Source organism: Gallus gallus, chromosome 1 (genome assembly GCF_016699485.2).
Source record: "Gallus gallus isolate bGalGal1 chromosome 1, bGalGal1.mat.broiler.GRCg7b, whole genome shotgun sequence".
In the NCBI taxonomy this organism is placed as follows: domain Eukaryota; kingdom Metazoa; phylum Chordata; class Aves; order Galliformes; family Phasianidae; genus Gallus; species Gallus gallus.
Genome location: NC_052532.1, coordinates 96,760,546 through 96,776,883, shown reverse-complemented (window position 1 = coordinate 96,776,883; position 16,338 = coordinate 96,760,546). Strand labels below are relative to the sequence as shown.

Here is a 16,338-nt window from a genome sequence, read left to right as displayed (position 1 = left end):
TCGAAGACTGCGTCTTTTAGACTGAAAGCTTGCTAAGAGCCAAACTTACAAGCAGCTGCTGGAAACAATATTTTCTTTCATCTCTGCATTGCTTATTGAATATTAATGACTCTGACTTTCTATACAATCGAAATTCACCCCCATATCCTGGCCACAAACCTCTGATTCCGTTTTACCTCATTTCTACTGACAGTTTCTCAGTGCCTGTTTATTCAGTAAATCACTTCCCCCCCCCCCTTTTTTTTTTTGTATGGGGACAGGTTAAGTGCCCTCCTGTTCCATTATAAAGCCATAGTGTACCACTGCTCTTCCATAATTAAATATCTGCAAAAGAAGCAGGGAAGCACGATGATGGATGTGACAGAGCATGAAGGAGCGACGGTGCGGTGGGCATGTCAGCCAGAAGCCAGCACCAGCGGGAGCACACTGGCACGCTCATGCGGGAGAGCCAGGGCCAGGGGAGAGGCAGAAGCACTGCGGTTTGGCAGAAATGCAGTCATTATTCAGATGAGATCTCTGCAGCCAAACAGAGTGCTAGAAGCTACATATCTGTGAAATAAGTATATGGTTATGGGTCATTAACTCTACAGTATCTCTGTTCTCCATCTGACGGGGGTGATAGCATTTGACTGCAATTTTTAAGAAAGTCTCTGATCAGAGGAAGGTTACATTTCATATTTGCCAGATCTTTCTTTTCTTTGTTTTCCCTACGAAAAAAAAATAAAGAATATTCTTGAGCCACTGACAGCTACAGCAGATCTGCATTTTGTTTTTCCTGATGTATGCTATTCCTGGGTTAACCTAAGAAAGAAGGGGAAAACAGAGCTGGGTCTCTTTCTGCATCCTATCAGCACATTATTGACCATGTCTAATGTTCAATGTTCTCTGCCAACAAAGCTGTTCCCAGAGCTACACCAAATGCTCATGGCTTTTGCTTGAGCTTCTAGGGACAATAATCTCCCAGGGACAAATAGCGTTCTTTACTCCCCACTCCTTCCTCTATTTTTGTTTTCTATGGTATATCTAAATGTGGCGTAGCCTTGTCCATTCTGATCCCCCTTGTAATTACTACAAACCCAAGTGCATACTTTGAAGGATTTGTATTTTGATGCATTTCACTTGGCAAGAGAGGGAAAAGATCTCTATTGCTGACTACAGAGCCATGTTGCAGATTTCACACTATCACTCTGAGTTGCTGGGGTTTGTACCCTCATAATACTTAGAAATTCATTACTTACTGTGGCTTTGGATCAAAAAACATACAGCTCTGTGTCGGGGATTTAAAGTATCTATACCATCTTAAAATACCAAATGGGCAAATTGTCTTTAGATTTTCTTTGCTACACAGGTTTTTACCAAGCTTCTACTTGGTATAGGGACTTTTCTGGCTATTCCAAAATTTTGTTTCTCTTTGGGATAAACACTTTCAACTTTCTTATCGTTTGTCCCTCTGAGGAAGAAAACGTCTTTCAGCTCTAGATGCAGGGCAGTGCTGCTAAGGGACTGCAGTGTGGTAATACCTCCCCAGAACCCTTTCATCAGTGCAGCAATGAAACATAAACCTTTGCATTACCATTAATGGAAAGTAATAATCACTGTGGCCATGTTTAATGTGTCCTACAGCACTGAATTGGAACTTTCCTTGCCATCCATTCCTGTCAATCACTGTGCAAAAGCTTTGCCTGAGAGCAGAACTGATTCTGCTCAGCATGAAAGTTGAACAATTCAGCTTGGAGGCAGTTCCTGTTAATATGCTATCAGGAATGACATTAAGACAGTGAAAAGTTCTGACAAACAAGAGTAAATAAATTTATAGCTGTGAGAAAAGTACTCTCATACATATATTTACAGTAACGTGTAACTTAGTAAGTAATGCATGACTTCTAAAAATGCAGGGGATCTGCCTTTAAAGATTCAGTAGCACACACTGATGATTTAAAGTAAAAATCCCAACTTCTTCTGAAATCCATGTTTCATAGCTTACACTCTGTCATGACCTCATTGGCTCCATACTATGAAGTCCTCAATGCAGGAGAGACATGGACCTGTTGGAACACATCCAGAGCAGGGCCACAAAAAATGATCCAAGGAATGAAACATCTCACTTGCAAGTTCAGGCTGAGAGAACTGGGGCTGTTCAGCCTGGAATACAGAAGGCTCTGGAGAGATCTGAGAATGGCCTTTCAGTATCTAAAGGGGGGCTGTAAGAGAGAAGGAGACAGACTCTTTAGTAGGGTCTGTGGTGACAGAACAGAAGGAAATGGTTTCAAACTAAAAGAGATTTAGATTGGACATAAGGAAGAAGATTTTTACAATAAGGGTGGTGAGGCACTGGCATGGGTTGCTGAGAGAGGAGGTGGATGCCCCCATCCCTGGAGATATCCAAGGTCAGGCTGGATGGGGTTCTGAACAACCTAGTCTAGCTGTGGATGTCCCTGCTCATTGCAGGGAGTTGGACTAGTTGAGATCAGTGGGCCCCCAAACAGCTGAATCCAGTCTTACAGCTACACTCACATTCTGATGCTACCATTAAGCAATGGTGTGTGAGCTTTTTTGCATTAATTCTTGCCCACCCTATTAAGTTTAGAACAGTATCATCAACAAAACTAGGCTCAGCTTAACAATACTGCAACTTATTCCTATTAAAAAAAAAATAACACACACACACACACAAAAAAAAAAAAAAAAAAACGTTAGCTAAAAGCAGTTACATTGTTAACTAAGCAACCATGTTCTAAGCTGCAATTACAATCAGCCCAATTCACTGCAAGCCAGTAAGCGTGAATGGCACTGGTTACCCATGGTTTATAAGACAATCAGATAACACAGTAGTTCATATTCATTTTATAACTATTTAACAGAGCAGTAAATGGAATTTTAATTTAAGCAAACAAATAAATAAATAATGTCCCTATTTTTCTGATTTTATGTAGGTAAATGTCAACCAACATTTCCACCTAGAATCTCCAACTGAGTATTACCAGGGATGAATTTGGCTCAAATTCCACAGACTAAAAGATAACTTCAACTTTGATTTTACTTTCTGTTATCTTTTGTGACTTATTGAGGTTGTCAACCTTTCACAGAACAGCTAGGTATAATCTTGTATTTTAAAACATCCAATTCAATTTCTTCTTAAAAAAGGCTTTATTACTGTTATTAGATTCTATTTTAGCTCTGTAAGTGTGAATAGACTATAAAAATCCATCTGTGTTAATACAGGAAAGCTGCAATACTGGAAAGTAAAAGCAACTTAGCCATTCTTCAAACATTCATTACAGATGAAATAATTTTGTTTCCTTAATTTCTAAATTTAAACAACAAAAGAAGTACCAAAATGTCAAAATGTAACACTCATCACCATCACCAGGAATTGCCATGAATTCACAGCAACTCAAGTTCTGCTGAAATTATGTAAGGGTCTTTCTACTGAGACTGCTTTGGTACCTCTGGTAGGCAACTCTGACAAAGCCTGCAGGATAACAGTTCTAATTGTTTAAAATCATTTCAGAGAAGAATATTTTTCCTGAGCTACATGCTAATGCTATTAGTTCCAGTAACCTGTCACACCGAAGCTGTCAGATGTTGCGGCAGCAGAGTCCCTGACAACAAGAGAGAGGCAGATCTGAAGAAGACCAACAAATCAAGGATCAAAGGGAGAGAAGCTACAGGCTTGCTCTACTTGCAAAACTTGAGGTGTGAATATGCAACACATATTTCATCAGGTTTAATCCATCATGATTCTGAGTAAGCTTGGAAGCAAGAGATCACTTGTTAGTTATATATTCCAACTTAAAAGGATTATTTTAATACTGATATCAATATTACTTGGTTTGGACAGATTATAAGTTTGTCCTACTGTGACTGGAATTGGGAACTGCAGAGAATACCTTACACTCATACTGCCAGCACTGTGACTTGTTTCCATTTAGCAAAAATCATTATAAATCCTTGGTGTACTTGTAATCTGGGGTACTGTTCAGGAGTCATGGGCAGAAGAAGACTTCTGCGTGTTACCTGGATCCAGGATGAGATCTGATCTGTCAGAATTACTCCACAGGCTACTCCGTATTTTTCATTAGTTTTTATAAGATGTATACAGCTGGGTCACTGGGTTCCAGTTCTTGAACTTAGACATATTAAGTATCTAGGTAGCAGAGAAAACGCATTCAGTACTGAATACTGGGTGTTACTGAAAATATCAAGATTCAGGATAGACATAAGTATCAGAAATAGCATAGCCAGCAGGTGCAGAGAGTTGATCATCCCCCTGTACTCAGCTCTGGTGATGATACCTTGAGTACTGCATTCAGTTTTGGGCCCCTGACTACAAGAAAGACAGTGAGGCCCTGGAACTGGTGAGAGATCTACAGCACAAGTCTTATGGGGAGCGGCTGAGAGAGCAGAGATTGTTTAATCTGGAGGAGAGGAGGCTCAGGGGTGACCTCATCACTCTCTATGATTCTATTATAGTTAATATTGTTAATAATATTAATATTTGTAAGTCAGCTGTTTTCTTGCTAGTGCAAATTCCAACTGGAGATTTTATGTCAATGTGTTTTGTAGAAATGTTCAAGATAGGAAACATTAAAAATAATAAATTATCTCTTAAAATGTTTAGTGATTGACAGTAATTTTATAAATAGTCCTGATTAACTCTTCTTTAGAGATTCCATATAACACCGCCAACAAGAACTAAAAAGAAGTGTCCATATGCTATTCAAATAAATATATTAACAAATATTTTGCCTTCCTATTGTTGCAATGTTCAAACTCAGTTTTTGTTGAAGTGCTGTGACCATTGATCAGAGATCTCTGTTTTTCAGGGAAATTTGCAGAGAAACAGTTTGTTTCAGACAAAGCATTCTTTTTTACATAAAAATTAAGGTCAGCTAACATACCTAGTTGCAGCTGTAATGAAACTGTGTTCTGCTGAGCAATGAAATAGTTTTTTCCTACTTGGTGTCAAATGCCTATTTAAATTACCTAAATTAAAACTGTAAGGAAAAAAGCACCCACTAATCCTTCAACCGTCAGGTATGATAAAGAATTATTGAGGTGTGGATTACAGGATTCAGAGAGGAAAACAGCACCAAGAAAAAAAAACAATTTAAAAGTCAGGGTTATAATTCCTGTTGGGATTGCTTAAAAATAGCTAGGGCTGAACTGATAAGGGTAACATTTTAGAGGTTTACAAGTGCCAGATTTACATGCATTTAAAGGATTTACAGAATTGTAGCAAATGACTTTTGGAACAGAAGTATGAAATAATGGTTTGGTCACATTCAGTGACGAATAAGGATAAATTTGTGCTTAAAATACCGTAGTGTTCACATAGCCCTTGGAGTACTTTGTATTATGCATACCTTGGATTACCTGTTCGTGAACTACTCTCGTAGAATTAGTTTGATGGGACAGTAAGAATTTGGTCAAATTATTTATGAATGGGATTCAAATTTAGAAACATTAGCATCTCATTTTCCAGCTAATAATATAAACACACTCTAAGCATTAAAAAATATTCTAAAGATTATCATTTACATCACAAAGAACCACGTGTTATAGATAAGAACCTATAATTGGCAAGATCACATTAACTTTTTACAAACCCATACTCAAGAATTTCTATGAGTTAAATTAAATTATATTAAAATTTGAACTCTAGCTATAGAGACTATAAGAGCTTCCTGCCACAGTATTTTTAAAAATACAAAGGCTGCTCCAAAAGTAATGTCTTCTATTTTATTATGCTGGCCCACAATGCCAGGGGTGGATGTTGGCAGTTGAGGTTGAACCTTCCTGCCAATATCTCATTTTGTTGTTGTGTGACAGAGGGCAGCAGAGGGGCAATGTGACAAAACGGTGTCTGACATCACAATGCAGATGAAGCAAAGGTGTGTCACTGAATTCCTCCACCTAGAAAAAATTGCAGCCACTGACATTCAGCAATGCTTGCTGAACATTTATGGAGACCAAACAGTGGATGTGAGCACAGTGAGGCAGTAGGTGTTGCATTTCAGCAGTGGCGATAGTGACATGAAAGACAAACCCTGTTCCAGACAGCCATGCAGCTTCTGACTAGCACAGCATGCATGCTCTTGTTCATCACTAGTGAAAATGTGTAGCTAATAGTAGTGACTGTATTGAAAAACAGCATTTTGTAGCTAAAAATTTGCTCTATCAAATAGTGTTATTGTGCTCTTTGTATCTGTTGTAGTTTCCACAGAAATAAATAGGAGGCAATACTTTCAGAGAGGCCAGTAAATATCAATCTCTCACAAACTTGTTAAAACTGTCCTGAGATTATGGTTCAGTTCAGTTTGAAGGGCAGCTTGAAAGATGGCAATACTAATCTGAGTAGAATTCACATCATTAGAGTTTGGAAGCAAAACAGATCAGGATTTTGAATGAAAACTCTGCTGCAAGGCTTCTAACCAAGACTGAGATTTTCATCATATTTGCATTTGTATAAAGCCAGAAGGGTTTGGTTGAAACTGTAGACTTTCCTAAGCCAGCATTTTTAAGCCTCAATGTCTAAATATATCCACAGCCATACAGAAAAAATAGAATTATTTTTGAGATGGTTTTATTCTCTATCAGAACTAAGAATTATAGCTTCAAAAAGAAAAAAAAAAGGGGGGGGGGGGGGGGTTAAAAGTAATGCCAAGAATGTTGAAACCTTACAACTAAATAATGTTTCAATTTTGCTATTTTAGCAAGTAGTGACAGAACAGAATTGATAAAAATGGGAAATACTAAATGATCCATTTTTGCCTTTTCAAAGAGAAAATTACCTCATAAGCAGCGCAGACCTGTAAAACTTTAGCCTGCAAGTAAACTAATGCTTCTGTTGTATTTTTTAGAGTAGCAATTCACATTACTCTAATAAATCTAAGAATGATGACAATATGAATGTCCATCCTCCAAAAATAAGATAAATTAAAATTGGGTATTCTTTAAAGGAACTACTTGAAATGCTCAAGGGAAAAGTTATCTTAGCGATATCAATAATGCTTGTATCTTAACACTGTAAATATTTTAAAAATAAAGAGAATAGAGATGTATTCATCTCGCAATATATTCATCAGTGCAGACACCTAGATCTGAGTTGGTCATCCTCTTAGAAGGTGTATGTCCTCCATATAAAAGGTATATATCAAATGAAAGGTATCTGTTCTCCACACTTCTATATGCCCAGTTCTGGAAAGCTGTTGCTTAAACACAGCAGCTGGAATGAAAAATTCTTTGAGACAAGTTTGCCTTCTCTCTCACTTTTTTCTTTCTCCTGAAGAACACCATAAGATGTAGCTTTGCAATTTAATTAAATATGACTCGTGTTGCTATAAGCTACATACTTGCAAGTACACTATTTATGCCAAGTATGAGCAATCCTAGAGTAATTATGGCTTATGTTTTACAGAGGGCATGTCACTCAGCAGACGAGTTTCATGAAAGGACTGAGAAGAAGAAATGCCAAAAAAAGAAAAGGAAATTATGAGCCAGAGGGTTTAAAGCTCCCAGCTGAATAAAGAGAAACTGGAAAGTATCTTAATGACAGAGGAGCAGATATGACAATAATGATAATAAAAACCTAGAGGTTAGAGTTGAAGGCCAGACTGTCAAACCAGGCAGTCTGCCCAGGGTGCTGAGAGACAAGACTTGCCAGGAGAAATGCGTACTCCAGAGATCTGCTTCGGAGCCTTAGGGATGTAATTCCCTTTCAGTGATCTAATGTGGATACAAAAGGCAATTTCAGGAGGTGAGTGCAGAGGAATAATGCTTACTGGGAGGGGTGTATTCATAGGGAATGTATCCATAGGTAGACTCCATCATAAAAAACAATCTATAGTTTTCATTCTCTTGTGTATAACATCCCTGGCAAAAGAGATTGCGACTGTCAAGAAAATACATGAAGATATTTTGGTAGTGGATACGATTTTCAAAAACACTTAAAAGCAAACTACACTTATTTTTTGCCTCAGAACTGATATGCAGTATAGAGAGGTTGATTTACTGCTCTATAAACTCCACTGTCATTACAATTGTACTAGCATTTAAGTATTGTGTCACTGTAAAATACTTGAATATCAATAAAAGCATTATATACTATTATAAATTTCCTTCCCCTTTCTGTGTAGGATTCAGCTATGCAGGCAGCAACATTGTTATAATGAAATATTTGGGGAGGAGGTTATCTTTAATTACATTGAGATGCCAAAAACTGCATAACTATCATGTGAAGAGGCAGCAAATATTTGAGTATAGTAAAATGTATTCTAGGCCTAAATCCTAGGCTTCTAAATAATTTAAGCATATTTAATTTAAACACATTTGAAAATTATTTCATTTTCACAGCACTATGGGTGAAAAAGATTTGCTCTCAGAAACAGCATCACTTATGCATGCAGACAGAAAGGCAATAAGAGCAATACATAGTGCCCTTTAAAATAAATCAAAGCACTAGACTAACAAAATCACAAGAATATCTGAATTGCCTTTATTAACTGCATTAAACTAACATGTGGGGGAACCTGATTTTTGCTCCCATGTTTGTGCTGATGCCCATAAGACAGAGACCTGCTCACTGTTAATGCAGCATTGAAGAATTATCATCAGGCTCACCAGAGCCCTCCTTGGTGCCTGGAGGTGATCTATGGGCTCACAGGAGCAATCCAGTTACTGTGTTAGAATCACAGAATCATAAAGGATGGAAAAGACCACTAAGATCATCTAGTCCAACCATCAGTGCATCACCATCATGCCTACTAAAACACATCCCTCAGTACCACAACTATGTTTCTTGAACACCTCCAGGGATCCTCTAGTAACTCAAACTTCTTCTCCGGTACCATGCTGATACTGCTCCTATAGCACATCAAAATTTACCTTCTGATTACAGGGTATTTTATTTTCCCCAGTCTCCTGGTAACTTCCATAATCATACAGAGGTGTCTTCTTTTGGTTTATGGATCATGTTGCTGTGTGTTTACTTCAGGTTTACTTTTGGAGGGCTCATGTTTTCTTCTCCACATATACTCATTTCCACTTTCTTACTTTTTTTTCTTTCTTTCCTTCTTCTTTTTTCTTTCTTTCTTCTTCTTTTTTTTTTTTTTTTTTTCTGACCTTGATCAGATGGTTTTAGCTGTTATCTTTCCCCATAGATTAAGATACATCTAGCTCAGATTCAAGTTAAGGTGAAACACTCCACTTCGGATCCATCCGCAGAAAATAAGTTGGTAGAAGAATGAAGTTCAATATTTTCTGTCTATCCATTTAACTATTTAACTCAAACTATTGGTACTCTGCTTCACTTGCTATTTCTCCAAAACCACTACAAAGATTGTTCACTTTTCTTTTTCTTTCTTTAGATTGAGATTTGGATGGAAAAGCTTGACTTAAGTTTTAACCTTGACACTTTGCTCTGAAAGTGATAGATTTAGTACAATCACTCCAGCCCGTTTCAGAAGCAGTTTCAGAAATCACTGTCAGTAGAAAAGATGCATCTTGTGCTTTCATGAGTCTCCTGATGAGTCCAGCTGTCAAAAGGAGTGGGACTTCACTGGAATTTTAGTTTTACTGAGAAATGGAAATTATTTGTCACACATAAAAACAATAAACAGGCTTTTTTCCACATCTATCATACTTCCTATTAAAAAGTTTTACTATTACTTGAATGCAAATCTCTCTTTGACACAATTCTCCACTTTACATAATATTTCCCTTTCTTTCTACTGGAAATACATTTTATGAAAGATCTTACATTCACATTTATTTTGTTTTTACAGGTAACAACTCACTGGAAGCTTTTGAAACTTCCTCAGATGAACAAATTTATGCAGGCCTTTTTCTTCCTCACAGTTGTTTTCAGCTGATGAATTTCCAGCATACAACAGGCGTTCTTATTAATTCCTAAATGCATGACCTTGCATACTGAACTACTTCAATTTCATCCTATTGCTCTTGCTCCAATTCTCAAGGTGACACATTCCTCCTGCACACTGACAATTGCTCACAACTTTTGTGATCACTGCATTTCATTATTGGACTCCTGCCTCTGTGTCAAGGACTCTAATGAAAATATTAAATAAAATTGTCCCAAATTGAATCCTTTGGGGGCTCTATTGATGGTCTCAGAATATCATTAAGTCTTACACTTTACTACTAATTGCACTATATTATTTACATTGTAGTAGCAATACAAGACTCAACCACCCTCTACCACTATGCGTATATATACACAATAGAAGACAGCCACTGTCCAGAGGAGCCAACAGCTCAAACTGATAACTAGAGACAGGTTGGAAGTAGTATTCAGAGCCAGTGCCAAACAAAAGCACATAATTGCCCAAGAAATCCAACACAGATCTGCTGAATACCAGTGTGGTGTTATGAAAAACCTATCTATCTTCTCTAAAGCATTACTCTATTCATCAACAGAAACAAGGCACTGACATGTTTCAAAGACATCATTTCTGAAACAAGTAGGTTAAATATTCAAGAGGATAATTTAATATAATATAGTAGAAAGTCTTAACTGAATATGACATAAAATGATCAACACCCAAGGAAGCAGGCCATACCTTTGACATTTGTCATTTGATGATGTGCTGCACTGCAGGGCATAAATAGGGCAGCCACGCTCACTACTCTGAAACACAGGGACCAATCTCAGACCACTGAGGCATAGTAAGAAAGGACAAGCTCTGATACCACAACTTGCAACTGTAACCACACAGGTAACCAAGCAGCAAAGACACCTAAACCTGGGGGTGTGTACATACATGCTGGAGTGACTGACTGTAGCGAACACTTCATTGCTTAGTTTTGTTGCTGTTGTCATGACATTCTTTGCCTCAAAGTCCTGGGCTCTCAGACGGCTCAACAACACAAACACTGTTTTGTATTTTATTTATCCTGTAACTGAACTCACACTTCTATGTTTCCACATTTTTTTTCTCCTGCATTTTGAGAGGCCACAATCCAGCTGATCTTACGGCTGAAATTTTTAAGCATCTGGCAAGGAAATGAATAGTGCTACAGATTATTTCCTGCTAAACCTATTTTAACACCTGAAGAAATATCCAGAATGTTGCTTTGAGGTTCCTCAAAAATAGGAATGTTGGCACACCAGCATTCTCTGGATCTGTCAAATGAGATTCCTAAATATTTAATAGAAAATTTTTTCAACATTAGTTTTAGCATTTTTTTTAACACACACCATCCTTCTTTGGGATATAATTGATTTAACGGCAATAATCATAACCACTGAATAACTTCTGATTGTTGAAGCTTTGCAACCAGCAAGTATTTAAGGAATATATCATTCATATTTTTTCTCTGCAGTTGTCATTTGATGCTTTCTTCAAATTAGTGGCAATGTTTGAATTAATTTGAAACTTGATGTATTTATTAAAACATCCAGTTTCCTACAAACTTTGTCAATATGTCATTGATAGTAATAAAAGATTCCAAATGTTATCTAGACAAGCATTCTCTGCAGTTTGCCCTGAATAAGAAGCATAAAGGAACTGAAATCGGTACATATGTGTTTTCCTGGCATTTGGAATCTGCATTTCCACACTGTGGGCATGATGTCAAAATATAGTGACAATGTGAATGCTCCCAAGAAAGCAAGCCTACAAGCAGTAAGCAAGGAATGAGGAAAAAACAAACAAACAAACAAACAAACAAACAAAAAACCTGCATCAATTCCACTTTTTTGTTTTTCCTTTTTTTTATAGATTTATCACACATCAGTGGCCTGGTTAACTAACTAAATAAAAGATCTCGAAAAGCTACTGAGAAACCATCTTCACTATGATCCTAAAGCAAAACTGACAGAAGTGCTCAACTAGTTATGGGTTATACAGAAATGTTTGTACTCAGAGTGCCTGACAGACATCAAATGAATCCCACTATATATTAATTCTAATTGGCACAGGGATTCAGACTGCTCTGAAGCATATCTGCTACAAAAAAGTGTCTGCAGCACCTTTCTACTGCAGGAAATGCAGTTAAGCTGTTTGTTAATCTCATGGGAAGGTTCTTTCAAGGATGTTTTGTTACAGGTGAAAATTTGACTCGAAACATCCTGCTTTTTATTTTGTTGTACAGTGTTATCAAACACTCAGTCAATCAAAAAATGATGTAGTTGAAATTTCCCATTTACATTTTTTTATGATAATTACCATGATAGCCAAAAATGACTGTCTCCATAGAAGTTATCACTTACCATTTGTTTCACTACAGTTTCCATATGCAATACAGTAGGAACACAGTGCTTACTTGCTCTCAAAGGACCTAAGTTTTGGGTTGTTCATGAGGTTGGACATCCTGATTTCTTTCATGATCTGACACTAATATTCTGGAACCAACAACTTGTTCAGTCCCTCCACCGTATATCTAGCATGGTGTTACTGCCCTACCTAAAGACACAGGCAGTACAGAGTGTTAGTAGTGTGGGGTCTGGATTTCCTGCCTGCCTCCGTAATAACCAACCAAAGCATTTGGTTGTATGCTTTTTCCTTTTGTAGGAAAAATGCAAGTGAAAACAATATCATAATGCACAGAAAGGCAGAAAATAGTAGTCCAATGGGCAAATTAATGTATTTTTTTGTATGTCTTCCTTTAGCTATGGCACATACAATGCTTGTAGTGGTTCTGATGAAGTCCCGAAGCATTTAACTTAGAGTAGCAGGGATGTAATACTTACTGTCCACATCCGTCTCAGATGGATCCCCTGACAGAGGTTAGCTCAAGGAACAGACAACAGATGCACCTCTGCAAAGCCATTTGGCACTGGTATTGTTTGCATCTGCCTAAATAGCTTATTTCCTATATAATTGGACTTGATTATCACCTTGCATTGTTACATTATCCATATGCTATTTTCAGGTACCCATACCCAAGAAATTGTTAAAGACTTCAGTATTATGATGGCCAGTTCAGAGCTCCACTTTTTCAGGCATTTAGTCAGTATGAGAATCTCTGCAATGATCTGTACTCAGCTCAGTAGACTATGATTTCTTTTGCAAACATGTTGTTCAGGAATATAATGAAATCTTTGATTCTGTGTCAATTAACAGCAAATATAAAGTTCTCGGCCATTATTTTCTATGCTATACAATTACTTTAGGAACACCTTGTTAGTTACATTTGCTGAGAGAGGTTTATTTCTTTCCTTCTTTGTTTCATTTTTGTCCTTTTATGCATTCAAGTCCATAAGAGCTTCTTTGCTTTTATCCCTTGCTGCTGACTCTGAACCACACCTGTGCTTTAATACTGGTGGGAAGCCAAAGAAAAAAAGTCAATACTAAACACTTTTATTCTACATTTCCTGATCTTGCTCTTGCTAAAAATATCTTAGGCCAGAAAAAAAAAAAAAAAAAAAATCAATAAGCACATTTTTTATCATCATGGCTTTGACTGTCATGCTCCTAAAAAATCTGAAAAGCAATTGGCTCCACTTTATGCCAGATATAGAGATGAGGAATTAGTAGTTTCTACCCTCATCAACTCATGTGACAAGAATTCTGAATGCCATGGTGAATAAAAAAACTCCACTTGCCTCCTCCAGCAGCTGAAAATGAGCCTATTTGGTGTACATTTAGTGAGCAGAATAACAAAACAAGCATACAGCAAGGATTTGACTCTTCTTCCAGTGTTCATTGCACTGTGGTGGCTAATGTTTACCAGTCTGTAAGAAGGTAATTCCTTTGCAAGTCACTTTGATTAAACAGGAATTTTGCTATTAACTTCATGAGTCTTGGATTCCTCAGCTTTTTGATTTCCTTTTTCTTTGCATCCCTTCATTCCCTCCTCTCCAGTCTGCCTTCCTCCTTTAGGGCTTTAATAGCAACAGGATTCCAATTTCACCAATTCATTTTCCTTTCTGTATAGAATGGAGTTTTTTTTCCCATCCCCACTGTTATATAAAGGGACCCTCCTTGGTATCGTGTTTCAAATTTTTGCTTCTGAGATCTATGAATCATTGGATTAAAAAGGTTAGGGAGCTGAATTTTAAGAAATGGTGTTACTAATCTTCAAATATTTAGACTGCCATACATAACATAATAGTACACTGGCTTTTTTGTGGAACTTATTGGCAATGAAGAAATCATTGTATGCAATGAAAATAAATGAAAAACAAATCCACCAATCCTGGGTTTGATTTTCTGAAATTTTCAGTTCATTCAAAAATGAAGATGTTGAAGAATTTCCTCAGCAAGGATGACATCCATGCATGTGAGGTTTTATTTGTGAGCTTCAGACATCTGTGAACACGTTCGCCTTTCAGCTGAATGTTTGGAACAGACTCTTAGTTCCTAATCATTAAGCTCAGTAAATACAAAACTGTATACACACACAAATCTGCATTTTCAGATATCAGTATCTTTATGTGCACACATTAAACAAATTGTGCTTCTTTTATGTATAAGCAGTAGGATTTTCATGTGCAAAGAATTTCCCTCTCTCTCCAACATAACAAAACAGGGTTTAAAATGTTTTCTCCAAATATAAGTAGCTACTTCAATTAATTTGAAAGCTTCACTTAAGCAATACAGCAGTTTTAATTTTTATCACGTTGTTCTGTTGCTGACAGTAAGACAATCTTTTAGTAGCTGTGAATACAGATGTTGGAAACAGGATTTTGAGAAAAACATTGCAGGACAGATGTTATTTTGGATGGATCCTACATTTTTGACAAGGGAGTTCTTTCTTTTTTCATTCTTATTTATTTATTTATTTATTATGCAGGAAGTTAATGCATGACGGAATGCTCACGAAGAAAATGGTACATGCAACATTTTAGGTAAAAATACCATAAACTAACTAAATTGGTATTTTAATGACTCATTGTTTCTGGAACAAAGGAAGTAAGATGGTGGACAGTTCAAATGTATTTTCAGGAGTTAAAACAAACTATATTGTTTAGATTTCATGTTCAGCTATGGCTAACCTACTCCTATAACATTTTTGCCAAATCAGATTCCAGCACTGTATATTTGCATTACCGTAATATTAAAACGAAAACAAATGTTATTTATGCTTAAAAACAAATAAGATTTGGAAAATAAACTGACATTTAAAGCTAAAACATATGCAAGGCACTTCCTGTTTTTTATTTCTTTATCTTCAGACATCTTTAAGAATATCTTAATGATTATTTTGAATAGTCATACTTAATAGTAACTCAGATGGGATTTCAGAGAACTCACTGTAAGTGAAATCAAATTTCAACGTCCATTATGTTAATACAGCACACAAATACTACGGACTTTTCTATTTGCTCTCTTTAGGTATTAGTTTGGAAGCAGCATAACCAAAATCTCTAAAAACTACTCTCTTCTGTTGTGTTGGCTTGCCAATTACTAAATAATGTTTTACGTAAAGTAGCAAGATGAAGATGACCTAGTTTTACTACATCTGAGTGCCAAAGACCAAATCAAGCGTATATCAATACTAACAAGAGCTACATTCCTAAGGCCAAACTATTGCATATTTCATTACCATGTTTACTAAAATACCATAATGTACTGAGGATCCAGTACAGGTGACAGAACTCTGCGACAAATCTATGAAACAGTGTCTCAAGATACAGCTACTCATAACTGAATGAAATCACAAAACAATCCAAATAATTTCTTACAGAACACCATAAAACTGAATTACATAAACTCTTAATAAAAGAGAAATCATTGAGTAAAGTTTCCCACTTACCATTATTTGAGGCCAGAAACGTAGTTGGAATCTGACTGCCAGCGTAGGTGTACAGACTGACACTGGCTGGGGATCTGAGGAGTGGTTTCCAGCATTCCACTGTTCCAGTAATGGAGTGAGTTGCAGTTATTTCAGACTCACAGCCCCAGTGTTTCTGGACAGATACACCTTACAGAGGTATACACTCACACACTACACAGCTGCAACGAGGCCCCAGTTTTGTGATGCAACACTACACCCTTGGCAGCAGATTAAGCCTTTGTGCCAAGCAGCTGACAAACTCAGGAAACCTGTTTTCCACTTCGATCCTCACACCCTGCCATGGCAATGGCTTGAGCCCAAACCATCAGGCCGTGCCTAGCACCAGGAGAGACAATCAGCTGCTAAAGCAGTCTGTACTCATCAAATTGACCTTTACTGCCTACTCCGATGGAAAGGTGTAGGCTAGAAGGATGCCTCCTGTGGTGCAGTCTGGCATGAAAGATCCTATCTGGACTGCACTGGTGGCTTAATGCATGGTTCTCTGAACTCAGGCATGAGGACTGAAGACGCCAAAAAATCTCCTCTCTAATCAAAATAGAAATGTAACACCAAAACATTTAACTTATGCTACTATTC

General features: G+C 37.1%; 1 long non-coding RNA gene across 1 annotated transcript; it reads left to right on the top strand.

The window, feature by feature from the left end:
* Positions 1-5,894: 5,894 nt before the first annotated feature.
* On the top strand, positions 5,895-11,242 carry LOC121108368. The gene is made up of 3 exons (XR_005842846.1): positions 5,895-6,002; positions 7,421-7,759; positions 9,786-11,242. It is a non-coding gene; the product is annotated as an uncharacterized LOC121108368 (long non-coding RNA).
* Positions 11,243-16,338: the final 5,096 nt, after the last annotated feature.